Here is a 27,736-nt window from a genome sequence, read left to right as displayed (position 1 = left end):
TCCTAGCTCGAGATGAGGGATCCTTTCCCTGTTTCGTAGGGAAAGAATTCCCTGCGTTCCCGTCGCATCTCAAGAGGAGGCGCTCTCCACAGGAAAGGCGAGAGGAACTCCAGGGTCGTGCCACCATTCCAAGAGTCCCCCAGATGTGTCAGTCCATTCCAGAGGAACCTGTTTTCCCTGCACTGCCTTGACGTTCAAGCCGAGGATCGACTCCCACCACGTGTGCACGTGGGACAGCCCTGTGGGAAAGCCTCGTGCGAAAGCCTCGTGGGAAAGACTCGAGGGAAAATCATAGATCCTTTGATCCACGCGGCGGACTGCGTGACACTGCTGCTATCGCTCTGGAGGAAAGCGCAAGTGCATGCCCGCATTCGAGACGAGGACTGACTCCCCTGGGGAGACTCCAGAAGTACCCCAAGATCCATGTCAGCACTGGAGAGGAATCCTCAGGTTCCGGCCCCGACTCCACACAAGGTCTTAGGACCCGGCATCGACGGGAGAGGAATCCCGAGACGCCCCCGAGGAACTCGCATGGGGACTGGCCTTTCCTGAGGCCACAAGAGCGGTTCCCTGAGGTCCCCGTCGTAAGTCGAGAGCACCTGCCGCAACTCGAGAAAATCCAGGAGGTTTTGCCCTCCAGGCGAGATGAGGCCCATTTCCGCTGAGGGTTCTCGAGGCCAATCACATCTAACCACTGGAACTTCCAAAGGGTCCTTCACACCCTTGCTGCAACTCAAGAAGTTCCCCGACATACCCCTCTCCACTCGAAAGGAAGCACGTGGGTCACGCACACATCCAGGGGAGCCCCGTTTCCGCCTCCTAGCTCGAGATGAGGGATCCTTTCCCTGTTTCGTAGGGAAAGAATTCCCGGCGTTCCCGTCGCATCTCAAGAGGAGGCGCTCTCCACAGGAAAGGCGAGAGGAACTCCAGGGTCGTGCCACCATTCCAAGAGTCCCCCAGATGTGTCAATCCATTCCAGAGGAACTTGTTTTCCCTGCACTGCCTTGACGTTCAAGCCGAGGATCGAGTCCCACCACGTGTGCACGTGGGACAGCCCTGTGGGAAAGCCTCGTGGGAAAGCCTCGTGGGAAAGACTCGAGGGAAAACCATAGATCCTTTGATCCACGTGGCTGACTGCGTGACACTGCTGCTACCGCTCTGGAGGAAAGCGCAAGTGCATGCCCGCATTCGAGACGAGGACTGACTCCCCTGGGGAGACTCCAGAAGTACCCCAAGATCCATGTCAGCACTGGAGAGGAATCCTCAGGTTCCGGCCCCGACTCCACAGAAGGTCTTAGGCCCCGGCATCGACGGGAGACGAATCCCCAGAGGCCCCCGAGGAACTCGCATGGGGACTGGCCTTTCTTGAGGCCACCAGAGCGGGTCCCTGAGGTCCCCGTCGTAAGTCGAGAGCACCTGCCGCAACTCGAGAAAATCCAGGAGGTTTTGCCCTCCAGGCGAGATGAGGCCCATTTCCGCTGAGGCTTCTCGAGGCTAATCACATCTAACCACTGGATCTTCCAAAGGTCCTTCACACCCTTGCTGCAACTCAAGAAGGTCCCCGACATACCCGTCTCCACTCGAGAGGAAGCACGTGGGGTCCCGCACACATCCAGGGGAGCCCCGTTTCCGCCTCCTAGCTCGAGATGAGGGATCCTTTCCCTGTTTCGTAGGGAAAGAATTCCCGGCGTTCCCGTCGCATCTCAAGAGGAGGCGCTCTCCACAGGAAAGGCGAGAGGAACTCCAGGGTCGTGACACCATTCCAAGAGTCCCCCAGATGTGTCAGTCCATTCCAGAGGAACCTATTTTCCCTGCACTGCCTTGACGTTCAAGCCAAGGATCGACTCCCACCACGTGTGCACGTGGGACAGCCCTGTGGGAAAGCCTCGTGCGAAAGCCTCGTGGGAAAGACTCGAGGGAAAACCATAGATCCTTTGATCCACGCGGCGGACTGCGTGACACTGCTGCTACCGCTCTGGAGGAAAGCGCAAGTCCATGCCCGCATTCGAGGCGAGGACTGACTCCCCTGGGGAGACTCCAGAAGTACCCCAAGATCCATGTCAGCACTGGAGAGGAATCCTCAGGTTCCGGCCCCGACTCCACACAAGGTCTTAGGCCCCGGCATCGACGGGCGAGGAATCCCGAGACGCCCCCGAGGAACTCGCATGGGGACTGGCCTTTCCTGAGGCCACCAGAGCGATTCCCTGAGATCCCCGTCCTAAGTCGAGAGCACCTGCCGCAACTCGAGAAAATCCAGGAGGTTTTGCCCTCCAGGCGAGATGAGGCCCATTTACGCTGAGGCTTCTCGAGGCCAATCACATCTAACCACTGGAACTTCCAAAGGGTCCTTCACACCCTTGCTGCAACTCAAGAAGTTCCCCGACATACCCGTCTCCACTCGAGAGGAAGCACGTGGTGTCCCGCACACATCCAGGGGAGCCCCGTTTCCGCCTCCTAGCTCGAGATGAGGGATCCTTTCCCTGTTTCGTAGGGAAAGAATTCCCGGCGTTCCCGTCGCATCTCAAGAGGAGGCGCTCTCCACAGGAAAGGCGAGAGGAACTCCAGGGTCGTGCCACCATTCCAAGAGTCCCCCAGATGTGTCAGTCCATTCCAGAGGAACCTGTTTTCCCTGCACTGCCTTGACGTTCAAGCCGAGGATCGACTCCCACCACGTGTGCACGTGGGACAGCCCTGTGGGAAAGCCTCGTGGGAAAGCCTCGTGGGAAAGACTCGAGGGAAAACCATAGATCCTTTGATCCACGCGGCGGACTGCGTGACACTGCTGCTACCGCTCTGGAGGAAAGCGCAAGTGCATGCCCGCATTCGAGACGAGGACTGACTCCCCTGGGGAGACTCCAGAAGTACCCCAAGCTCCATGTCAGCACTGGAGAGGAATCCTCAGGTTCCGGCCCCGACTCCACGCAAGGTCTTAGGCCCCGGCATAGACGGGAGAGGAATCCCGAGAGGCCCCCGAGGACCTCGCATGGGGACTGGCCTTTCCTGAGGCCACCAGAGCGGGTCCCTGAGGTCCCCGTCGTAAGTCGAGAGCACCTGCCGCAACTCGAGAAAATCCAGGAGGTTTTGCCCTCCAGGCGAGATGAGGCCCATTTCCGCTGAGGCTTCTCGAGGCCAATCACATCTAACCACTGGAACTTCCAAAGGGTCCTTCACACCCTTGCTGCAACTCAAGAAGTTCCCCGACATACCCGTCTGCACTCGAGAGGAAGCACGTGGTGTCCCGCACACATCCAGGGGAGCCCCGTTTCCGCCTCCTATCTCGAGATGAGGGATCCTTTCCCTGTTTCGTAGGGAAAGAATTCCCGGCGTTCCCGTCGCATCTCAAGAGGAGGCGCTCTCCACAGGAAAGGCGAGAGGAACTCCAGGGTCGTGCCACCATTCCAAGAGTCCCCCAGATGTGTCAGTCCATTCAAGAGGAACCTGTTTTCCCTGCACTGCATTAACGTTCAAGCCAAGGATCGACTCCCACCACGTGTGCACGTGGGACAGCCCTGTGGGAAAGCCTCGTGGGAAAGCCTCGTGGGAAAGACTCGAGGGAAAACCATAGATCCTTTGATCCACGCGGCGGACTGCGTGACACTGCTGCTACCGCTCTGGAGGAAAGCGCAAGTGCATGCCCGCATTCGAGACGAGGACTGACTCCCCTGGGGAGACTCCAGAAGTACCCCAAGATCCATGTCAGCACTGGAGAGGAATCCTCAGGTTCCGGCCCCGACTCCACACAAGGTCTTAGGCCCCGGCATCGACGGGAGAGGAATCCCGAGAGGCCCCCGAGGAACTCGCATGGGGACTGGCCTTTCCTGAGGCCACAAGAGCGGGTCCCTGTGGTCCCCGTGGTAAGTCGAGAGCACCTGCCGCAACTCGAGAAAATCCAGGAGGTTTTGCCCTCCAGGCGAGATGAGGTCCATTTCCGCTGAGGCTTCTCGAGGCTAATCACGTCTAACCACTGGAACTTCCAAAGGGTCCTTCACACCCTTGCTGCAACTCAAGAAGTTCCCCGACATACCCGTCTCCACTCGAGAGGAAGCACGTGGTGTCCCGCACACATCCAGGGGAGCCCCGTTTCCGCCTCCTAGCTCGAGATGAGGGATCCTTTCCCTGTTTCGTAGGGAAAGAATTCCCTGCGTTCCCGTCGCATCTCAAGAGGAGGCGCTCTCCACAGGAAAGGCGAGAGGAACTCCAGGGTCGTGCCACCATTCCAAGAGTCCCCCAGATGTGTCAGTCCATTCCAGAGGAACCTGTTTTCCCTGCACTGCCTTGACGTTCAAGCCGAGGATCGACTCCCACCACGTGTGCACGTGGGACAGCCCTGTGGGAAAGCCTCGTGCGAAAGCCTCGTGGGAAAGACTCGAGGGAAAATCATAGATCCTTTGATCCACGCGGCGGACTGCGTGACACTGCTGCTATCGCTCTGGAGGAAAGCGCAAGTGCATGCCCGCATTCGAGACGAGGACTGACTCCCCTGGGGAGACTCCAGAAGTACCCCAAGATCCATGTCAGCACTGGAGAGGAATCCTCAGGTTCCGGCCCCGACTCCACACAAGGTCTTAGGACCCGGCATCGACGGGAGAGGAATCCCGAGACGCCCCCGAGGAACTCGCATGGGGACTGGCCTTTCCTGAGGCCACAAGAGCGGTTCCCTGAGGTCCCCGTCGTAAGTCGAGAGCACCTGCCGCAACTCGAGAAAATCCAGGAGGTTTTGCCCTCCAGGCGAGATGAGGCCCATTTCCGCTGAGGGTTCTCGAGGCCAATCACATCTAACCACTGGAACTTCCAAAGGGTCCTTCACACCCTTGCTGCAACTCAAGAAGTTCCCCGACATACCCCTCTCCACTCGAAAGGAAGCACGTGGGTCACGCACACATCCAGGGGAGCCCCGTTTCCGCCTCCTAGCTCGAGATGAGGGATCCTTTCCCTGTTTCGTAGGGAAAGAATTCCCGGCGTTCCCGTCGCATCTCAAGAGGAGGCGCTCTCCACAGGAAAGGCGAGAGGAACTCCAGGGTCGTGCCACCATTCCAAGAGTCCCCCAGATGTGTCAATCCATTCCAGAGGAACTTGTTTTCCCTGCACTGCCTTGACGTTCAAGCCGAGGATCGAGTCCCACCACGTGTGCACGTGGGACAGCCCTGTGGGAAAGCCTCGTGGGAAAGCCTCGTGGGAAAGACTCGAGGGAAAACCATAGATCCTTTGATCCACGTGGCTGACTGCGTGACACTGCTGCTACCGCTCTGGAGGAAAGCGCAAGTGCATGCCCGCATTCGAGACGAGGACTGACTCCCCTGGGGAGACTCCAGAAGTACCCCAAGATCCATGTCAGCACTGGAGAGGAATCCTCAGGTTCCGGCCCCGACTCCACAGAAGGTCTTAGGCCCCGGCATCGACGGGAGACGAATCCCCAGAGGCCCCCGAGGAACTCGCATGGGGACTGGCCTTTCTTGAGGCCACCAGAGCGGGTCCCTGAGGTCCCCGTCGTAAGTCGAGAGCACCTGCCGCAACTCGAGAAAATCCAGGAGGTTTTGCCCTCCAGGCGAGATGAGGCCCATTTCCGCTGAGGCTTCTCGAGGCTAATCACATCTAACCACTGGATCTTCCAAAGGTCCTTCACACCCTTGCTGCAACTCAAGAAGGTCCCCGACATACCCGTCTCCACTCGAGAGGAAGCACGTGGGGTCCCGCACACATCCAGGGGAGCCCCGTTTCCGCCTCCTAGCTCGAGATGAGGGATCCTTTCCCTGTTTCGTAGGGAAAGAATTCCCGGCGTTCCCGTCGCATCTCAAGAGGAGGCGCTCTCCACAGGAAAGGCGAGAGGAACTCCAGGGTCGTGACACCATTCCAAGAGTCCCCCAGATGTGTCAGTCCATTCCAGAGGAACCTATTTTCCCTGCACTGCCTTGACGTTCAAGCCAAGGATCGACTCCCACCACGTGTGCACGTGGGACAGCCCTGTGGGAAAGCCTCGTGCGAAAGCCTCGTGGGAAAGACTCGAGGGAAAACCATAGATCCTTTGATCCACGCGGCGGACTGCGTGACACTGCTGCTACCGCTCTGGAGGAAAGCGCAAGTCCATGCCCGCATTCGAGGCGAGGACTGACTCCCCTGGGGAGACTCCAGAAGTACCCCAAGATCCATGTCAGCACTGGAGAGGAATCCTCAGGTTCCGGCCCCGACTCCACACAAGGTCTTAGGCCCCGGCATCGACGGGCGAGGAATCCCGAGACGCCCCCGAGGAACTCGCATGGGGACTGGCCTTTCCTGAGGCCACCAGAGCGATTCCCTGAGATCCCCGTCCTAAGTCGAGAGCACCTGCCGCAACTCGAGAAAATCCAGGAGGTTTTGCCCTCCAGGCGAGATGAGGCCCATTTACGCTGAGGCTTCTCGAGGCCAATCACATCTAACCACTGGAACTTCCAAAGGGTCCTTCACACCCTTGCTGCAACTCAAGAAGTTCCCCGACATACCCGTCTCCACTCGAGAGGAAGCACGTGGTGTCCCGCACACATCCAGGGGAGCCCCGTTTCCGCCTCCTAGCTCGAGATGAGGGATCCTTTCCCTGTTTCGTAGGGAAAGAATTCCCGGCGTTCCCGTCGCATCTCAAGAGGAGGCGCTCTCCACAGGAAAGGCGAGAGGAACTCCAGGGTCGTGCCACCATTCCAAGAGTCCCCCAGATGTGTCAGTCCATTCCAGAGGAACCTGTTTTCCCTGCACTGCCTTGACGTTCAAGCCGAGGATCGACTCCCACCACGTGTGCACGTGGGACAGCCCTGTGGGAAAGCCTCGTGGGAAAGCCTCGTGGGAAAGACTCGAGGGAAAACCATAGATCCTTTGATCCACGCGGCGGACTGCGTGACACTGCTGCTACCGCTCTGGAGGAAAGCGCAAGTGCATGCCCGCATTCGAGACGAGGACTGACTCCCCTGGGGAGACTCCAGAAGTACCCCAAGATCCATGTCAGCACTGGAGAGGAATCCTCAGGTTCCGGCCCCGACTCCACGCAAGGTCTTAGGCCCCGGCATAGACGGGAGAGGAATCCCGAGAGGCCCCCGAGGACCTCGCATGGGGACTGGCCTTTCCTGAGGCCACCAGAGCGGGTCCCTGAGGTCCCCGTCGTAAGTCGAGAGCACCTGCCGCAACTCGAGAAAATCCAGGAGGTTTTGCCCTCCAGGCGAGATGAGGCCCATTTCCGCTGAGGCTTCTCGAGGCCAATCACATCTAACCACTGGAACTTCCAAAGGGTCCTTCACACCCTTGCTGCAACTCAAGAAGTTCCCCGACATACCCGTCTGCACTCGAGAGGAAGCACGTGGTGTCCCGCACACATCCAGGGGAGCCCCGTTTCCGCCTCCTATCTCGAGATGAGGGATCCTTTCCCTGTTTCGTAGGGAAAGAATTCCCGGCGTTCCCGTCGCATCTCAAGAGGAGGCGCTCTCCACAGGAAAGGCGAGAGGAACTCCAGGGTCGTGCCACCATTCCAAGAGTCCCCCAGATGTGTCAGTCCATTCAAGAGGAACCTGTTTTCCCTGCACTGCATTAACGTTCAAGCCAAGGATCGACTCCCACCACGTGTGCACGTGGGACAGCCCTGTGGGAAAGCCTCGTGGGAAAGCCTCGTGGGAAAGACTCGAGGGAAAACCATAGATCCTTTGATCCACGCGGCGGACTGCGTGACACTGCTGCTACCGCTCTGGAGGAAAGCGCAAGTGCATGCCCGCATTCGAGACGAGGACTGACTCCCCTGGGGAGACTCCAGAAGTACCCCAAGATCCATGTCAGCACTGGAGAGGAATCCTCAGGTTCCGGCCCCGACTCCACACAAGGTCTTAGGCCCCGGCATCGACGGGAGAGGAATCCCGAGAGGCCCCCGAGGAACTCGCATGGGGACTGGCCTTTCCTGAGGCCACAAGAGCGGGTCCCTGTGGTCCCCGTGGTAAGTCGAGAGCACCTGCCGCAACTCGAGAAAATCCAGGAGGTTTTGCCCTCCAGGTGAGATGAGGCCCATTTCCGCTGAGGCTTCTCGAGGCTAACCACGTCTAACCACTGGAACTTCCAAAGGGTCCTTCACACCCTTGCTGCAACTCAAGAAGTTCCCCGACATACCCGTCTCCACTCGAGAGGAAGCACGTGCGTCCCGCACACATCCAGGGAGCCCCGTTTCTGCCTCCTAGCTCGAGATGAGGGATCCTTTCCCTGTTTCGTAGGGAAAGAATTCCCGGCGTTCCTGTCGCATCTCAAGAGGAGGCGCTCTCCACAGGAAAGGCGAGAGGAACTCCAGGGTCGTGCCACCATTCCAAGAGTCCCCCAGATGTGTCAGTCCATTTCAGAGGAACCTGTTTTCCCTGCACTGCCTTGACGTTCAAGCCGAGGATCGACTCCCACCACGTGTGCACGTGGGACAGCCCTGTGGGAAAGCCTCGTGGGAAAGCCTCGTGGGAAAGACTCGAGGGAAAACCATAGATCCTTTGATCCACGCGGGGAATGCATGATACTTCTGCTACCGCTCTGGAGGAAAGCGCAATGCATGCCCGCATTCGAGACGAGGACTGACTCCCCTGGGGAGACTCCAGAAGTACCCCAAGATCCATGTCAGCACTGGAGAGGAATCCTCAGGTTCCGGCCCCGACTCCACACAAGGTCTTAGGCCCCAGCATCGACGGGAGAGGAATCCCGAGAGGCCCCCGAGGAACTCGCATGGGGACTGGCCTTTCCTGAGGCCACCAGAGCGGGTCCCTGAGGTCCCCGTCGTAAGTCGAGAGCACCTGCCGCAACTCTAGAAAATCCAGGAGGTTTTGCCCTCCAGGGGAGATGAGGCCCATTTCCTCTGAGGGTTCTCGAGGCCAATCACATCTAACCACTGGAACTTCCAAAGGGTCCTTCACACCCTTGCTGCAACTCAAGAAGTTCCCCGACATACACGTCTCCACTCGAGAGGAAGCACGTGGGGTCCCGCACACATCCAGGGGAGCCCCGTTTCCGCCTCCTAGCTCGAGATGAGGGATCCTTTCCCTGTTTCGTAGGGAAAGAATTCCCGGCGTTCCCGTCGCATCTCAAGAGGAGGCGCTCTCCACAGGAAAGGCGAGAGGAACTCCAGGGTCGTGCCACCATTCCAAGAGTCCCCCAGATGTGTCAGTCCATTCCAGAGGAACCTGTTTTCCCTACACTGCCTTGACGTTCAAGCCGAGGATCGACTCCCACCACGTGTGCACGTGGGACAGCCCTGTGGGAAAGCCTCGTGGGAAAGCCTCGTGGGAAAGACTCGAGGGAAAACCATAGATCCTTTGATCCACGCGGCGGACTGCGTGACACTGCTGCTACCGCTCTGGAGGAAAGCGCAAGTGCATGCCCGCATTCGAGACGAGGACTGACTCCCCTGGGGAGACTCCAGAAGTACCCCAAGATCCATGTCAGCACTGGAGGGGAATCCTCAGGTTCCGGCCCCGACTCCACACAAGGTCTTAGGCCCCGGCATCGACGGGAGAGGAATCCCGAGAGGCCCCCGAGGAACTCGCATGGGGACTGGCCTTTCCTGAGGCCACCAGAGCGGGTCCCTGTGGTCCCCGTGGTAAGTCGAGAGCACCTGCCGCAACTCGAGAAAATCCAGGAGGTTTTGCCCTCCAGGCGAGATGAGGTCCATTTCCGCTGAGGCTTCTCGAGGCTAATCACGTCTAACCACTGGAACTTCCAAAGGGTCCTTCACACCCTTGCTGCAACTCAAGAAGTTCCCCGACATACCCGTCTCCACTCGAGAGGAAGCACGTGGTGTCCCGCACACATCCAGGGGAGCCCCGGTTCTGCCTCCTAGCTCGAGATGAGGGATCCTTTCCCTGTTTCGTAGGGAAAGAATTCCCGGCGTTCCCGTCGCATCTCAAGAGGAGGCGCTCTCCACAGGAAAGGCGAGAGGAACTCCAGGGTCGTGCCACCATTCCAAGAGTCCCCCAGATGTGTCAGTCCATTCCATAGGAACCTGTTTTCCCTACACTGCCTTGACGTTCAAGCCGAGGATCGACTCCCACCACGTGTGCACGTGGGACAGCCCTGTGGGAAAGCCTCGTGGGAAAGCCTCGTGGGAAAGACTCGAGGGAAAACCATAGATCCTTTGATCCACGCGGCGGACTGCGTGACACTGCTGCTACCGCTCTGGAGGAAAGCGCAAGTGCATGCCCGCATTCGACACGAGGACTGACTCCCCTGGGGAGACTCCAGAAGTACCCCAAGATCCATGTCAGCACTGGAGAGGAATCCTCAGGTTCCGGCCCCGACTCCACACAAGGTCTTAGGCCCCGGCATCGACGGGAGAGGAATCCCGAGAGGCCCCCGAGGAACTCGCATGGGGAGTGGCCTTTCCTGAGGCCACCAGAGCGGGTCCCTGACGTCCCCGTCGTAAGTCGAGAGCACCTGCCGCAACTCGAGAAAATCCAGGAGGTTTTGCCCTCCAGGCGAGATGAGGCCCATTTCCGCTGAGGCTTCTCGAGGCTAATCACGTCTAACCACTGGAACTTCCAAAGGGTCCTTCACACCCTTGCTGCAACTCAAGAAGTTCCCCGACATACCCGTCTCCACTCGAGAGGAAGCACGTGGGTCACGCACACATCCAGGGGAGCCCCGTTTCCGCCTCCTAGCTCGAGATGAGAGATCCTTTCCCTGTTTCGTAGGGAAAGAATTCCCGGCGTTCCCGTCGCATCTCAAGAGGAGGCGCTCTCCACAGGAAAGGCGAGAGGAACTCCAGGGTCGTGCCACCATTCCAAGAGTCCCCCAGATGTGTCAGTCCATTCCAGAGGAACCTGTTTTCCCTGCACTGCCTTGACGTTCAAGCCGAGGATCGACTCCCACCACGTGTGCACGTGGGACAGCCCTGTGGGAAAGCCTCGTGGGAAAGCCTCGTGGGAAAGACTCGAGGGAAAACCATAGATCCTTTGATCCACGCGGCGGACTGCGTGACACTGCTGCTACCGCTCTGGAGGAAAGCGCAAGTGCATGCCCGCATTCGAGACGAGGACTGACTTCCCTGGGGAGACTCCAGAAGTACCCCAAGATCCATGTCAGCACTGGAGAGGAATCCTCAGGTTCCGGCCCCGACTCCACACAAGGTCTTAGGCCCCAACATCGACGGGAGAGGAATCCCGAGAGGCCCCGAGGAACTCGCATGGGGACTGGCCTTTCCTGAGGCCACCAGAGCGGGTCCCTGAGGTCCCCGTCGTAAGTCGAGAGCAACTGCCGCAACTCTAGAAAATCCAGGAGGTTTTGCCCTCCAGGGGAGATGAGGCCCATTTCCGCTGAGGGTTCTCGAGGCCAATCACATCTAACCACTGGAACTTCCAAAGGGTCCTTCACACCCTTGCTGCAACTCAAGAAGTTCCCCGACATACCCGTCTCCACTCGAGAGGAAGCACGTGGGGTCCCGCACACATCCAGGGGAGCCCCGTTTCCGCCTCCTAGCTCGAGATGAGGGATCCTTTCCTGTTTCGTAGGGAAAGAATTCCCGGCGTTCCCGTCGCATCTCAAGAGGAGGCGCTCTCCACAGGAAAGGCGAGAGGAACTCCAGGGTCGTGCCACCATTCCAAGAGTCCCCCAGATGTGTCAGTCCATTCCAGAGGAACCTGTTTTCCCTGCACTGCCTTGACGTTCAAGCCGAGGATCGACTCCCACCACGTGTGCACGTGGGACAGCCCTGTGGGAAAGCCTCGTGGGAAAGCCTCGTGGGAAAGACTCGAGGGAAAACCATAGATCCTTTGATCCACGCGGCGGACTGCGTGACACTGCTGCTACCGCTCTGGAGGAAAGCGCAAGTGCATGCCCGCATTCGAGACGAGGACTGACTCCCCTGGGGAGACTCCAGAAGTACCCCAAGATCCATGTCAGCACTGGAGAGGAATCCTCAGGTTCCGGCCCCGACTCCACACAAGGTCTTAGGACCCGGCATCGACCTGAGAGGAATCCCCAGAGGCCCCCGAGGAACTCGCATGGGGACTGGCCTTTCCTGAGGCCACCAGAGCGGGTCCCTGAGGTCCCCGTCGTAAGTCCAGAGCACCTGCCGCAACTCGAGAAAATCCAGAAGGTTTTGCCCTCCAGTCGAGATGAGGCCCATTTCCGCTGAGGCTTTTCGAGGCGAATCACATTTAACCACTGGAACTTGCAAAGGGTCCTTCACCCCCTTGCTGCAACTCAAGAAGTTCCCCGACATACCCGTCTGCACTCGAGAGGAAGCACGTGGTGTCCCGCACACATCCAGGGGAGACCCGTTTCCGCCTCCTAGCTCGAGATGAGGGATCCTTTCCTTGTTTCGTAGGGAAAGAATTCCCGGCGTTCCCGTCGCATCTCAATAGGAGGCGCTCTCCACAGGAAAGGCGAGAGGACCTCCAGGGTCATGCCACCATTCCAAGAGTCCCCCAGATGTGTCAGTCCATTGCAGAGGAACCTGTTTTCCCTGAACTGCCTTGACGTTCAAGCCGAGGATCGACTCCCACCACGTGTGCACGTGGGACAGCCCTGTGGGAAAGCCTCGTGGGAAAGCCTCGTGGGAAAGACTCGAGGGAAAACCATAGATCCTTTGATCCACGCGGCGGACTGCGTGACACTGCTGCTACCGCTCTGGAGGAAAGCGCAAGTGCATGCCCGCATTCGAGACGAGGACTGACTCCCCTGGGGAGACTCCAGAAGTACCCCAAGATCCATGTCAGCACTGGAGAGGAATCCTCAGGTTCCGGCCCCGACTCCACACAAGGTCTTAGGCCCCGGCATCGACGGGAGAGGAATCCCGAGAGGCCCCCGAGGAACTCGCATGGGGACTGGCCTTTCCTGAGGCCACCAGAGAGGGTCCCTGAGGTCCCCGTCGTAAGTCGAGAGCACCTGCCGCAACTCGAAAAAATCCAAGAGGTTTTGCCCTCCAGGCGCGATGAGGCCCATTTCCGCTGAGGCTTCTCGAGGCTAATCTCGTCTAACCACTGGAACTTCCAAAGGGTCCTTCACACCCTTGCTGCAACTCAAGAAGTTCCCCGACATACCCGTCTCCACTCGAGAGGAAGCACGTGGGTCCCGCACACATCCAGGGGAGCCCTGTTTCCGCCTCCTAGCTCGAGATGAGGGATCCTTTCCCTGTTTCGTAGGGAAAGAATTGCCGGTGTTCCCGTCGCATCTCAAGAGGAGGCGCTCTCCACAGGAAAGGCGAGAGGAACTCCAGGGTCGTGCCACCATTCCAAGAGTCCCCCAGATGTGTCAGTCCATTCCAGAGGAACCTGTTTTCCCTGCACTTGACGTTCAAGCCGAGGATCGACTCCCACCACGTGTGCACGTGGGACAGCCCTGTGGGAAAGCCTCGTTGGAAAGCTTCGTGGGAAAGACTCGAGGGAAAACCATAGATCCTTTGATCCACGCGGCGGACTGCGTGATACTGCTGCTACCGCTCTGGAGGAAAGCGCAATGCATGCCCGCATTCGAGACGAGGACTGACTCCCCTGGGGAGACTCCAGAAGTACCCCAAGATCCATGTCAGCACTGGAGAGGAATCCTCAGGTTCCGGCCCCAACTCCACACAAGGTCTTAGGCCCCAGCATCGACGGGAGAGGAATCCCCAGAGGAACTCGCATGGGGACTGGCCTTTCCTGAGGCTACCAGAGGGGGTCCCTGAGGTCCTCGTCGTAAGTCGAGAGCACCTGCCGCAACTCGAGAAAATCCAGGCGGTTTTGCCCTCCAGGCGAGATGAGGCCCATTTCCGCTGAGGCTTCTCGAGGCCAATCACATCTAACCACTGGAACTTCCAAAGGGTCCTTCACACCCTTGCTGCAACTCAAGAAGTTCCCCGACATACCCGTCTCCACTCGAGAGGAAGCACGTGCGTCCCGCACACATCCAGGGGAGCCCCGATTCCGCCTCCTAGCTCGAGATGAGGGATCCTTTCACTGTTTCGTAGGGAAAGAATTCCCGGCGTTCCTGTCGCATCTCAAGAGGAGGCGCTCTCCACAGGAAAGGCGAGAGGAACTCCAGGGTCGTGCCACCATTCCAAGATTACCCCAGATGTGTCAGTCCATTTCAGAGGAACCTGTTTTCCCTGCACTGCCTTGACGTTCAAGCCGAGGATCGACTCCCACCACGTGTGCACGTGGGACAGCCCTGTGGGAAAGCCTCGTGGAAAAGCCTCGTGGGAAAGACTCGAGGGAAAACCATAGATCCTTTGATCCACGCGGGGAATGCGTGATACTTCTGCTACCGCTCTGGAGGAAAGCGCAATGCATGCCCGCATTCGAGACGAGGACTGACTCCCCTGGGGAGACTCCAGAAGTACCCCAAGATCCATGTCAGCACTGGAGAGGAATCCTCAGGTTCCGGCCCCGACTCCACACAAGGTCTTAGGCCCCAGCATCGACGGGAGAGGAATCCCGAGAGGCCCCCGAGGAACTCGCATGGGGACTGGCCTTTCCTGAGGCCACCAGAGCGGTTCCCTGAGGTCCCCGTCTTAAGTCGAGAGCACCTGCCGCAACTCTAGAAAATCCAGGAGGTTTTGCCCTCCAGGGGAGATGAGGCCCATTTCCGCTGAGGGTTCTCGAGGCCAATCACATCTAACCACTGGAACTTCCAAAGGGTCCTTCACACCCTTGCTGCAACTCAAGAAGTTCCCCGACATACCCGTCTCCACTCGAGAGGAAGCACGTGGGGTCCCGCACACATCCAGGGGAGCCCCGTTTCCGCCTCCTAGCTCGAGATGAGGGATCCTTTCCCTGTTTCGTAGGGAAAGAATTCCCGGCGTTCCCGTCGCATCTCAAGAGGAGGCGCTCTCCACAGGAAAGGCGAGAGGAACTCCAGGGTCGTGCCACCATTCCAAGAGTCCCCCAGATGTGTCAGTCCATTCCAGAGGAACCTGTTTTCCCTGCACTGCCTTGACGTTCAAGCCGAGGATCGACTCCCACCACGTGTGCACGTGGGACAGCCCTGTGGGAAAGCCTCGTGGAAAAGCCTCGTGGGAAAGACTCGAGGGAAAACCATAGATCCTTTGATCCACGCGGGGAATGCGTGATACTTCTGCTACCGCTCTGGAGGAAAGCGCAATGCATGCCCGCATTCGAGACGAGGACTGACTCCCCTGGGGAGACTCCAGAAGTACCCCAAGATCCATGTCAGCACTGGAGAGGAATCCTCAGGTTCCGGCCCCGACTCCACACAAGGTCTTAGGCCCCAGCATCGACGGGAGAGGAATCCCGAGAGGCCCCCGAGGAACTCGCATGGGGACTGGCCTTTCCTGAGGCCACCAGAGCGGTTCCCTGAGGTCCCCGTCTTAAGTCGAGAGCACCTGCCGCAACTCTAGAAAATCCAGGAGGTTTTGCCCTCCAGGGGAGATGAGGCCCATTTCCGCTGAGGCTTCTCGAGGCCAATCACATCTAACCACTGGAACTTCCAAAGGGTCCTTCACACCCTTGCTGCAACTCAAGAAGTTCCCCGACATACCCGTCTCCACTCGAGAGGAAGCACGTGGGGTCCCGCACACATCCAGGGGAGCCCCGTTTCCGCCTCCTAGCTCGAGATGAGGGATCCTTTCCCTGTTTCGTAGGGAAAGAATTCCCGGCGTTCCCGTCGCATCTCAAGAGGAGGCGCTCTCCACAGGAAAGGCGAGAGGAACTCCAGGGTCGTGCCACCATTCCAAGAGTCCCCCAGATGTGTCAGTCCATTCCAGAGGAACCTGTTTTCCCTGCACTGCCTTGACGTTCAAGCCGAGGATCGACTCCCACCACGTGTGCACGTGGGACAGCCCTGTGGGAAAGCCTCGTGGGAAAGCCTCGTGGGAAAGACTCGAGGGAAAACCATAGATCCTTTGATCCACGCGGCGGACTGCGTGACACTGCTGCTACCGCTCTGGAGGAAAGCGCAAGTGCATGCCCGCATTCGAGACGAGGACTGACTTCCCTGGGGAGACTCCAGAAGTACCCCAAGATCCATGTCAGCACTGGAGAGGAGTCCTCAGGTTCCGGCCCCGACTCCACACAAGGTCTTAGGCCCCGGCATCGACGGGAGAGGACTCCCGAGAGGCCCCGAGGAACTCGCATGGGGACTGGCCTTTCCTGAGGCCACCAGAGCGGGTCCCTGAGGTCCCCGTCGTAAGTCGAGAGCAACTGCCGCAACTCTAGAAAATCCAGGAGGTTTTGCCCTCCAGGGGAGATGAGGCCCATTTCCGCTGAGGGTTCTCGAGGCCAATCACATCTAACCACTGGAACTTCCAAAGGGTCCTTCACACCCTTGCTGCAACTCAAGAAGTTCCCCGACATACCCGTCTCCACTCGAGAGGAAGCACGTGGGGTCCCGCACACATCCAGGGGAGCCCCGTTTCCGCCTCCTAGCTCGAGATGAGGGATCCTTTCCCTGTTTCGTAGGGAAAGAATTCCCGGCGTTCCCGTCGCATCTCAAGAGGAGGCGCTCTCCACAGGAAAGGCGAGAGGAACTCCAGGGTCGTGCCACCATTCCAAGAGTCCCCCAGATGTGTCAGTCCATTCCCGAGGAACCTGTTTTCCCTGCACTGCCTTGACGTTCAAGCCGAGGATCGACTCCCACCACGTGTGCACGTGGGACAGCCCTGTGGGAAAGCCTCGTGGGAAAGCCTCGTGGGAAAGACTCGAGGGAAAACCATAGATCCTTTGATCCACGCGGCGGACTGCGTGACACTGCTGCTACCGCTCTGGAGGAAAGCGCAAGTGCATGCCCGCATTCGAGACGAGGACTGACTCCCCTGGGGAGACTCCAGAAGTACCCCAAGATCCATGTCAGCACTGGAGAGGAATCCTCAGGTTCCGGCCCCGACTCCACACAAGGTCTTAGGCCCCGGCATCGATGGGAAAGGAATCCCGAGGGGCCCCCGAGGAACTCGCATGGGGACTGGCCTTTCCTGAGGCCACCAGAGCGGGTCCCTGTGGTCCCCGTCGTAAGTCGAGAGCACCTGCCGCAACTCGAGAAAATCCAGGAGGTTTTGCCCTCCAGGCGAGATGAGGCCCATTTCCGCTGAGGCTTCTCGAGGCTAATCACGTCTAACCACTGGAACTTCCAAAGGGTCCTTCACACCCTTGCTGCAACTCAAGAAGTTCCCCGACATACCCGTCTCCACTCGAGAAGAAGCACGTGGTGTCCCGCACACATCCAGGGGAGCCCCGTTTCCTCCTCCTAGCTCGAGGTGAGGGATCCTTTCCCTGTTTCGTAGGGAAAGAATTCCCGGCGTTCCCGTCGCATCTCAAGAGGAGGCGCTCTCCACAGGAACGGCGAGAGGAACTCCAGGGTCGTGCCACCATTCCAAGAGTCCCCCAGATGTGTCAGTCCATTCCAGAGGAACCTGTTTTCCCTGCACTTGACGTTCAAGCCGAGGATCGACTCCCACCACGTGTGCACGTGGGACAGCCCTGTGGGAAAACCTCGTGGGAAAGCCTCGTGGGAAAGACTCGAGGGAAAACCATAGATCCTTTGATCCACGCGGCGGACTGCGTGACACTGCTGCTACCGCTCTGGAGGAAAGCGCAAGTGCATGCCCGCATTCGAGACGAGGACTGACTCCCCTGGGGAGACTCCAGAAGTACCCCAAGATCCATGTCAGCACTGGAGAGGAATCCTCAGGTTCCGGCCCCGACTCCACACAAGGTCTTAGGCCCCGGCATCGACGGGAGAGGAATCCCGCGACGTCCCCGAGGAACTCGCACGGGGACTGGCCTTTCCTGAGGCCACCAGAACGGGTCCCTGAGGTCCCTGTCGTAAGTCGAGAGCACCTGCCGCAACTCGAGAAAATCCAGGAGGTTTTGCCCTCCAGGCGAGATGAGGCCCATTTCCGCTGAGGCTTCTCGAGGCTAATCACGTCTAACCACTGGAACTTCCAAAGGGTCCTTCACACCCTTGCTGCAACTCAAGAAGTTCCCCGACATACCCGTCTCCACTCGAGAGGAAGCACGTGGTGTCCCGCACACATCCAGGGGAGCCCCGTTTCTGCCTCCTAGCTCGAGATGAGGGATCCTTTCCCTGTTTCGTAGGGAAAGAATTCCCGGCGTTCCCGTCGCATCTCAAGAGGAGGCGCTCTCCACAGGAAAGGCGAGAGGAACTCCAGGGTCGTGCCACCATTCCAAGAGTCCCCCAGATGTGTCAGTCCATTCCAGAGGAACCTGTTTTCCCTGCACTTGACGTTCAAGCCGAGGATCGACTCCCACCACGTGTGCACGTGGGACAGCCCTGTGGGAAAGCCTCGTGGGAAAGCCTCGTGGGAAAGACTCGAGGGAAAACCATAGATCCTTTGATCCACGCGGCGGACTGCGTGACACTGCTGCTACCGCTCTGGAGGAAAGCGCAAGTGCATGCCCGCATTCGAGACGAGGACTGACTCCCCTGGGGAGACTCCAGAAGTACCCCAAGATCCATGTCAGCACTGGAGAGGAATCCTCAGGTTCCGGCCCCGACTCCACACAAGGTCTTAGGCTCCGGCATCGACGGGAGAGGAATCCCGAGACGTCCCCGAGGAACTCGCACGGGGACTGGCCTTTCCTGAGGCCACCAGAGCGGGTCCCTGAGGTCCCCGTCGTAAGTCGAGAGCACCTGCCGCAACTCGAGAAAATCCATGAGGTTTTGCCCTCCAGGCGAGATTAGGCCCATTTACGCTGAGGCTTCTCGAGGCTAATCACATCTAACCACTGGAACTTCCAAAGGGTCCTTCACACCCTTGCTGCAACTCAAGAAGTTCCCCGACATACCCGTCTCCACTCGAGAGGAAGCACGTGGGTCACGCACACATCCAGGGGAGCCCCGTTTCCGCCTCCTAGCTCGAGATGAGGGATCCTTTCCCTGTTTCTTAGGGAAAGAATTCCCGGCGTTCCCGTCGCATCTCAAGAGGAGGCGCTCTCCACAGGAAAGGCGAGAGGAACTCCAGGGTCGTGCCACCATTCCAAGAGTCCCCCAGATGTGTCAGTCCATTCCAGAGGAACCTGTTTTCCCTGCACTGCCTTGACGTTCAAGCCGAGGATCGACTCCCACCACGTGTGCACGTGGGACAGCCCTGTGGGAAAGCCTCGTGGGAAAGCCTCGTGGGAAAGACTCTAGGGAAAACCATAGATCCTTTGATCCACGTGGCGGACTGCGTGACACTGCTGCTACCGCTCTGGAGGAAAGCGCAAGTGCATGCCCGCATTCGAGACGAGGACTGACTCCCCTGGGGAGACTCCAGAAGTACCCCAAGATCCATGTCAGCACTGGAGAGGAATCCTCAGGTTCCGGCCCCGACTCCACACAAGGTCTTAGGCCCCGGCATCGACGGGAGAGGAATCCCGAGAGGCCCCCGAGGAACTCGCATGGGGACTGGCCTTTCCTGAGGCCAACAGAGCGGGTCCCTGTGGTCCCCGTCGTAAGTCGAGAGCACCTGCCGCAACTCGAGAAAATCCAGGAGGTTTTGCCCTCCAGGCGAGATGAGGCCCATTTCCGCTGAGGCTTCTCGAGGCTAATCACGTCTAACCACTGGAACTTCCAAAGGGTCCTTCACACCCTTGCTGCAACTCAAGAAGTTCCCCGACATACCCGTCTCCACTCGAGAAGAAGCACGTGGTGTCCCGCACACATCCAGGGGAGCCCCGTTTCTGCCTCCTAGCTCGAGATGAGGGATCCTTTCCCTGTTTCGTAGGGAAAGAATTCCTGGCGTTCCCGTCGCATCTCAAGAGGAGGCGCTCTCCACAGGAACGGCGAGAGGAACTCCAGGGTCGTGCCACCATTCCAAGAGTCCCCCAGATGTGTCAGTCCATTCCAGAGTAACCTGTTTTCCCTGCACTTGACGTTCAAGCCGAGGATCGACTCCCACCACGTGTGCACGTGGGACAGCCCTGTGGGAAAGCCTCGGGGGAAAGCCTCGTGGGAAAGACTCGAGGGAAAACCATAGATCCTTTGATCCACGTGGCTGACTGCGTGACACTGCTGCTACCGCTCTGGAGGAAAGCGCAAGTGCATGCCCGCATTCGAGACGAGGACTGACTCCCCTGGGGAGACTCCAGAAGTACCCCAAGATCCATGTCAGCACTGGAGAGGAATCCTCAGGTTCCGGCCCCGACTCCACAGAAGGTCTTAGGCCCCGGCATCGACGGGAGACGAATCCCCAGAGGCCCCCGAGGAACTCGCATGGGGACTGGCCTTTCTTGAGGCCACCAGAGCGGGTCCCTGAGGTCCCCGTCGTAAGTCGAGAGCACCTGCCGCAACTCGAGAAAATCCAGGAGGTTTTGCCCTCCAGGCGAGATGAGGCCCATTTCCGCTGAGGCTTCTCGAGGCCAATCACATCTAACCACTTGAACTTCCAAAGGTCCTTCACACCCTTGCTGCAACTCAAGAAGTTCCCCGACATACCCGTCTCCACTCGAGAGGAAGCACGTGGTGTCCCGCACACATCCAGGGGAGCCCCGTTTCCGCCTCCTATCTCGAGATGAGGGATCCTTTCCCTGTTTCTTAGGGAAAGAATTCCCGGCGTTCCCGTCGCATCTCAAGAGGAGGCGCTCTCCACAGGAAAGGCGAGAGGAACTCCAGGGTCGTGCCACCATTCCAAGAGTCCCCCAGATGTGTCAGTCCATTCCCGAGGAACCTGTTTTCCCTGCACTGCCTTGACGTTCAAGCCGAGGATCGACTCCCACCACGTGTGCACGTGGGACAGCCCTGTGGGAAAGCCTCGTGGGAAAGCCTCGTGGGAAAGACTCGAGGGAAAACCATAGATCCTTTGATCCACGCGGCGGACTGCGTGACACTGCTGCTACCGCTCTGGAGGAAAGCGCAAGTGCATGCCCGCATTCGAGACGAGGACTGACTCCCCTGGGGAGACTCCAGAAGTACCCCAAGATCCATGTCAGCACTGGAGAGGAATCCTCAGGTTCCGGCCCCGACTCCACACAAGGTCTTAGGCCCCGGCATCGATGGGAAAGGAATCCCGAGAGGCCCCCGAGGAACTCGCATGGGGACTGGCCTTTCCTGAGGCCACCAGAGCGGGTCCCTGTGGTCCCCGTCGTAAGTCGAGAGCACCTGCCGCAACTCGAGAAAATCCAGGAGGTTTTGCCCTCCAGGCGAGATGAGGCCCATTTCCGCTGAGGCTTCTCGAGGCTAATCACGTCTAACCACTGGAACTTCCAAAGGGTCCTTCACACCCTTGCTGCAACTCAAGAAGTTCCCCGACATACCCGTCTCCACTCGAGAAGAAGCACGTGGTGTCCCGCACACATCCAGGGGAGCCCCGTTTCCTCCTCCTAGCTCGAGATGAGGGATCCTTTCCCTGTTTCGTAGGGAAAGAATTCCCGGCGTTCCCGTCGCATCTCAAGAGGAGGCGCTCTCCACAGGAACGGCGAGAGGAACTCCAGGGTCGTGCCACCATTCCAAGAGTCCCCCAGATGTGTCAGTCCATTCCAGAGGAACCTGTTTTCCCTGCACTTGACGTTCAAGCCGAGGATCGACTCCCACCACGTGTGCACGTGGGACAGCCCTGTGGGAAAACCTCGTGGGAAAGCCTCGTGGGAAAGACTCGAGGGAAAACCATAGATCCTTTGATCCACGCGGCGGACTGCGTGACACTGCTGCTACCGCTCTGGAGGAAAGCGCAAGTGCATGCCCGCATTCGAGACGAGGACTGACTCCCCTGGGGAGACTCCAGAAGTACCCCAAGATCCATGTCAGCACTGGAGAGGAATCCTCAGGTTCCGGCCCCGACTCCACACAAGGTCTTAGGCCCCGGCATCGACGGGAGAGGAATCCCGCGACGTCCCCGAGGAACTCGCACGGGGACTGGCCTTTCCTGAGGCCACCAGAACGGGTCCCTGAGGTCCCTGTCGTAAGTCGAGAGCACCTGCCGCAACTCGAGAAAATCCAGGAGGTTTTGCCCTCCAGGCGAGATGAGGCCCATTTCCGCTGAGGCTTCTCGAGGCTAATCACGTCTAACCACTGGAACTTCCAAAGGGTCCTTCACACCCTTGCTGCAACTCAAGAAGTTCCCCGACATACCCGTCTCCACTCGAGAGGAAGCACGTGGTGTCCCGCACACATCCAGGGGAGCCCCGTTTCTGCCTCCTAGCTCGAGATGAGGGATCCTTTCCCTGTTTCGTAGGGAAAGAATTCCCGGCGTTCCCGTCGCATCTCAAGAGGAGGCGCTCTCCACAGGAAAGGCGAGAGGAACTCCAGGGTCGTGCCACCATTCCAAGAGTCCCCCAGATGTGTCAGTCCATTCCAGAGGAACCTGTTTTCCCTGCACTTGACGTTCAAGCCGAGGATCGACTCCCACCACGTGTGCACGTGGGACAGCCCTGTGGGAAAGCCTCGTGGGAAAGCCTCGTGGGAAAGACTCGAGGGAAAACCATAGATCCTTTGATCCACGCGGCGGACTGCGTGACACTGCTGCTACCGCTCTGGAGGAAAGCGCAAGTGCATGCCCGCATTCGAGACGAGGACTGACTCCCCTGGGGAGACTCCAGAAGTACCCCAAGATCCATGTCAGCACTGGAGAGGAATCCTCAGGTTCCGGCCCCGACTCCACACAAGGTCTTAGGCTCCGGCATCGACGGGAGAGGAATCCCGAGACGTCCCCGAGGAACTCGCACGGGGACTGGCCTTTCCTGAGGCCACCAGAGCGGGTCCCTGAGGTCCCCGTCGTAAGTCGAGAGCACCTGCCGCAACTCGAGAAAATCCATGAGGTTTTGCCCTCCAGGCGAGATTAGGCCCATTTACGCTGAGGCTTCTCGAGGCTAATCACATCTAACCACTGGAACTTCCAAAGGGTCCTTCACACCCTTGCTGCAACTCAAGAAGTTCCCCGACATACCCGTCTCCACTCGAGAGGAAGCACGTGGGTCACGCACACATCCAGGGGAGCCCCGTTTCCGCCTCCTAGCTCGAGATGAGGGATCCTTTCCCTGTTTCTTAGGGAAAGAATTCCCGGCGTTCCCGTCGCATCTCAAGAGGAGGCGCTCTCCACAGGAAAGGCGAGAGGAACTCCAGGGTCGTGCCACCATTCCAAGAGTCCCCCAGATGTGTCAGTCCATTCCAGAGGAACCTGTTTTCCCTGCACTGCCTTGACGTTCAAGCCGAGGATCGACTCCCACCACGTGTGCACGTGGGACAGCCCTGTGGGAAAGCCTCGTGGGAAAGCCTCGTGGGAAAGACTCTAGGGAAAACCATAGATCCTTTGATCCACGTGGCGGACTGCGTGACACTGCTGCTACCGCTCTGGAGGAAAGCGCAAGTGCATGCCCGCATTCGAGACGAGGACTGACTCCCCTGGGGAGACTCCAGAAGTACCCCAAGATCCATGTCAGCACTGGAGAGGAATCCTCAGGTTCCGGCCCCGACTCCACACAAGGTCTTAGGCCCCGGCATCGACGGGAGAGGAATCCCGAGAGGCCCCCGAGGAACTCGCATGGGGACTGGCCTTTCCTGAGGCCAACAGAGCGGGTCCCTGTGGTCCCCGTCGTAAGTCGAGAGCACCTGCCGCAACTCGAGAAAATCCAGGAGGTTTTGCCCTCCAGGCGAGATGAGGCCCATTTCCGCTGAGGCTTCTCGAGGCTAATCACGTCTAACCACTGGAACTTCCAAAGGGTCCTTCACACCCTTGCTGCAACTCAAGAAGTTCCCCGACATACCCGTCTCCACTCGAGAAGAAGCACGTGGTGTCCCGCACACATCCAGGGGAGCCCCGTTTCTGCCTCCTAGCTCGAGATGAGGGATCCTTTCCCTGTTTCGTAGGGAAAGAATTCCTGGCGTTCCCGTCGCATCTCAAGAGGAGGCGCTCTCCACAGGAACGGCGAGAGGAACTCCAGGGTCGTGCCACCATTCCAAGAGTCCCCCAGATGTGTCAGTCCATTCCAGAGTAACCTGTTTTCCCTGCACTTGACGTTCAAGCCGAGGATCGACTCCCACCACGTGTGCACGTGGGACAGCCCTGTGGGAAAGCCTCGGGGGAAAGCCTCGTGGGAAAGACTCGAGGGAAAACCATAGATCCTTTGATCCACGCGGCGGACTGCGTGACACTGCTGCTACCGCTCTGGAGGAAAGCGCAAGTGCATGCCCGCATTCGAGACGAGGACTGACTCCCCTGGGGAGACTCCAGAAGTACCCCAAGATCCATGTCAGCACTGGAGAGGAATCCTCAGGTTCCGGCCCCGACTCCACACAAGGTCTTAGGCCCCGGCATCGACGGGAGAGGAATCCCGCGACGTCCCCGAGGAACTCGCACGGGGACTGGCCTTTCCTGAGGCCACCAGAACGGGTCCCTGAGGTCCCTGTCGTAAGTCGAGAGCACCTGCCGCAACTCGAGAAAATCCAGGAGGTTTTGCCCTCCAGGCGAGATGAGGCCCATTTCCGCTGAGGCTTCTCGAGGCTAATCACGTCTAACCACTGGAACTTCCAAAGGGTCCTTCACACCCTTGCTGCAACTCAAGAAGTTCCCCGACATACCCGTCTCCACTCGAGAGGAAGCACGTGGTGTCCCGCACACATCCAGGGGAGCCCCGTTTCTGCCTCCTAGCTCGAGATGAGGGATCCTTTCCCTGTTTCGTAGGGAAAGAATTCCCGGCGTTCCCGTCGCATCTCAAGAGGAGGCGCTCTCCACAGGAAAGGCGAGAGGAACTCCAGGGTCGTGCCACCATTCCAAGAGTCCCCCAGATGTGTCAGTCCATTCCAGAGGAACCTGTTTTCCCTGCACTTGACGTTCAAGCCGAGGATCGACTCCCACCACGTGTGCACGTGGGACAGCCCTGTGGGAAAGCCTCGTGCGAAAGCCTCGTGGGAAAGACTCGAGGGAAAACCATAGATCCTTTGATCCACGCGGCGGACTGCGTGACACTGCTGCTACCGCTCTGGAGGAAAGCGCAAGTGCATGCCCGCATTCGAGACGAGGACTGACTCCCCTGGGGAGACTCCAGAAGTACCCCAAGATCCATGTCAGCACTGGAGAGGAATCCTCAGGTTCCGGCCCCGACTCCACACAAGGTCTTAGGCTCCGGCATCGACGGGAGAGGAATCCCGAGACGTCCCCGAGGAACTCGCACGGGGACTGGCCTTTCCTGAGGCCACCAGAGCGGGTCCCTGAGGTCCCCGTCGTAAGTCGAGAGCACCTGCCGCAACTCGAGAAAATCCATGAGGTTTTGCCCTCCAGGCGAGATTAGGCCCATTTACGCTGAGGCTTCTCGAGGCTAATCACATCTAACCACTGGAACTTCCAAAGGGTCCTTCACACCCTTGCTGCAACTCAAGAAGTTCCCCGACATACCCGTCTCCACTCGAGAGGAAGCACGTGGGTCACGCACACATCCAGGGGAGCCCCGTTTCCGCCTCCTAGCTCGAGATGAGGGATCCTTTCCCTGTTTCTTAGGGAAAGAATTCCCGGCGTTCCCGTCGCATCTCAAGAGGAGGCGCTCTCCACAGGAAAGGCGAGAGGAACTCCAGGGTCGTGCCACCATTCCAAGAGTCCCCCAGATGTGTCAGTCCATTCCAGAGGAACCTGTTTTCCCTGCACTGCCTTGACGTTCAAGCCGAGGATCGACTCCCACCACGTGTGCACGTGGGACAGCCCTGTGGGAAAGCCTCGTGGGAAAGCCTCGTGGGAAAGACTCTAGGGAAAACCATAGATCCTTTGATCCACGTGGCGGACTGCGTGACACTGCTGCTACCGCTCTGGAGGAAAGCGCAAGTGCATGCCCGCATTCGAGACGAGGACTGACTCCCCTGGGGAGACTCCAGAAGTACCCCAAGATCCATGTCAGCACTGGAGAGGAATCCTCAGGTTCCGGCCCCGACTCCACACAAGGTCTTAGGCCCCGGCATCGACGGGAGAGGAATCCCGAGAGGCCCCCGAGGAACTCGCATGGGGACTGGCCTTTCCTGAGGCCAACAGAGCGGGTCCCTGTGGTCCCCGTCGTAAGTCGAGAGCACCTGCCGCAACTCGAGAAAATCCAGGAGGTTTTGCCCTCCAGGCGAGATGAGGCCCATTTCCGCTGAGGCTTCTCGAGGCTAATCACGTCTAACCACTGGAACTTCCAAAGGGTCCTTCACACCCTTGCTGCAACTCAAGAAGTTCCCCGACATACCCGTCTCCACTCGAGAAGAAGCACGTGGTGTCCCGCACACATCCAGGGGAGCCCCGTTTCTGCCTCCTAGCTCGAGATGAGGGATCCTTTCCCTGTTTCGTAGGGAAAGAATTCCTGGCGTTCCCGTCGCATCTCAAGAGGAGGCGCTCTCCACAGGAACGGCGAGAGGAACTCCAGGGTCGTGCCACCATTCCAAGAGTCCCCCAGATGTGTCAGTCCATTCCAGAGTAACCTGTTTTCCCTGCACTTGACGTTCAAGCCGAGGATCGACTCCCACCACGTGTGCACGTGGGACAGCCCTGTGGGAAAGCCTCGGGGGAAAGCCTCGTGGGAAAGACTCGAGGGAAAACCATAGATCCTTTGATCCACGCGGCGGACTGCGTGACACTGCTGCTACCGCTCTGGAGGAAAGCGCAAGTGCATGCCCGCATTCGAGACGAGGACTGACTCCCCTGGGGAGACTCCAGAAGTACCCCAAGATCCATGTCAGCACTGGAGAGGAATCCTCAGGTTCCGGCCCCGACTCCACACAAGGTCTTAGGCCCCGGCATCGACGGGAGAGGAATCCCGCGACGTCCCCGAGGAACTCACACGGGGACTGGCCTTTCCTGAGGCCACCAGAACGGGTCCCTGAGGTCCCTGTCGTAAGTCGAGAGCACCTGCCGCAACTCGAGAAAATCCAGGAGGTTTTGCCCTCCAGGCGAGATGAGGCCCATTTCCGCTGAGGCTTCTCGAGGCTAATCACGTCTAACCACTGGAACTTCCAAAGGGTCCTTCACACCCTTGCTGCAACTCAAGAAGTTCCCCGACATACCCGTCTCCACTCGAGAGGAAGCACGTGGTGTCCCGCACACATCCAGGGGAGCCCCGTTTCTGCCTCCTAGCTCGAGATGAGGGATCCTTTCCCTGTTTCGTAGGGAAAGAATTCCCGGCGTTCCCGTCGCATCTCAAGAGGAGGCGCTCTCCACAGGAAAGGCGAGAGGAACTCCAGGGTCGTGCCACCATTCCAAGAGTCCCCCAGATGTGTCAGTCCATTCCAGAGGAACCTGTTTTCCCTGCACTTGACGTTCAAGCCGAGGATCGACTCCCACCACGTGTGCACGTGGGACAGCCCTGTGGGAAAGCCTCGTGGGAAAGCCTCGTGGGAAAGACTCGAGGGAAAACCATAGATCCTTTGATCCACGCGGCGGACTGCGTGACAATGCTGCTACCGCTCTGGAGGAAAGCGCAAGTGCATGCCCGCATTCGAGACGAGGACTGACTCCCCTGGGGAGACTCCAGAAGTACCCCAAGATCCATGTCAGCACTGGAGAGGAATCCTCAGGTTCCGGCCCCGACTCCACACAAGGTCTTAGGCCCCGGCATCGACGGGAGAGGAATCCCGAGACGTCCCCGAGGAACTCGCACGGGGACTGGCCTTTCCTGAGGCCACCAGAGCGGGTCCCTGAGGTCCCCGTCGTAAGTCGAGAGCACCTGCCGCAACTCGAGAAAATCCAGGAGGTTTTGCCCTCCAGGCGAGATGAGGCCCATTTCCGCTGAGGCTTCTCGAGGCTAATCACGTCTAACCACTGGAACTTCCAAAGGGTCCTTCACACCCTTGCTGCAACTCAAGAAGTTCCCCGACATACCCGTCTCCACTCGAGAGGAAGCACGTGCGTCCCGCACACATCCAGGGGAGCCCCGTTTCT

Source organism: Ovis canadensis, chromosome 7 (genome assembly GCF_042477335.2).
Source record: "Ovis canadensis isolate MfBH-ARS-UI-01 breed Bighorn chromosome 7, ARS-UI_OviCan_v2, whole genome shotgun sequence".
Taxonomy (NCBI): domain Eukaryota; kingdom Metazoa; phylum Chordata; class Mammalia; order Artiodactyla; family Bovidae; genus Ovis; species Ovis canadensis.
This window is presented reverse-complemented; position numbering follows the sequence as displayed.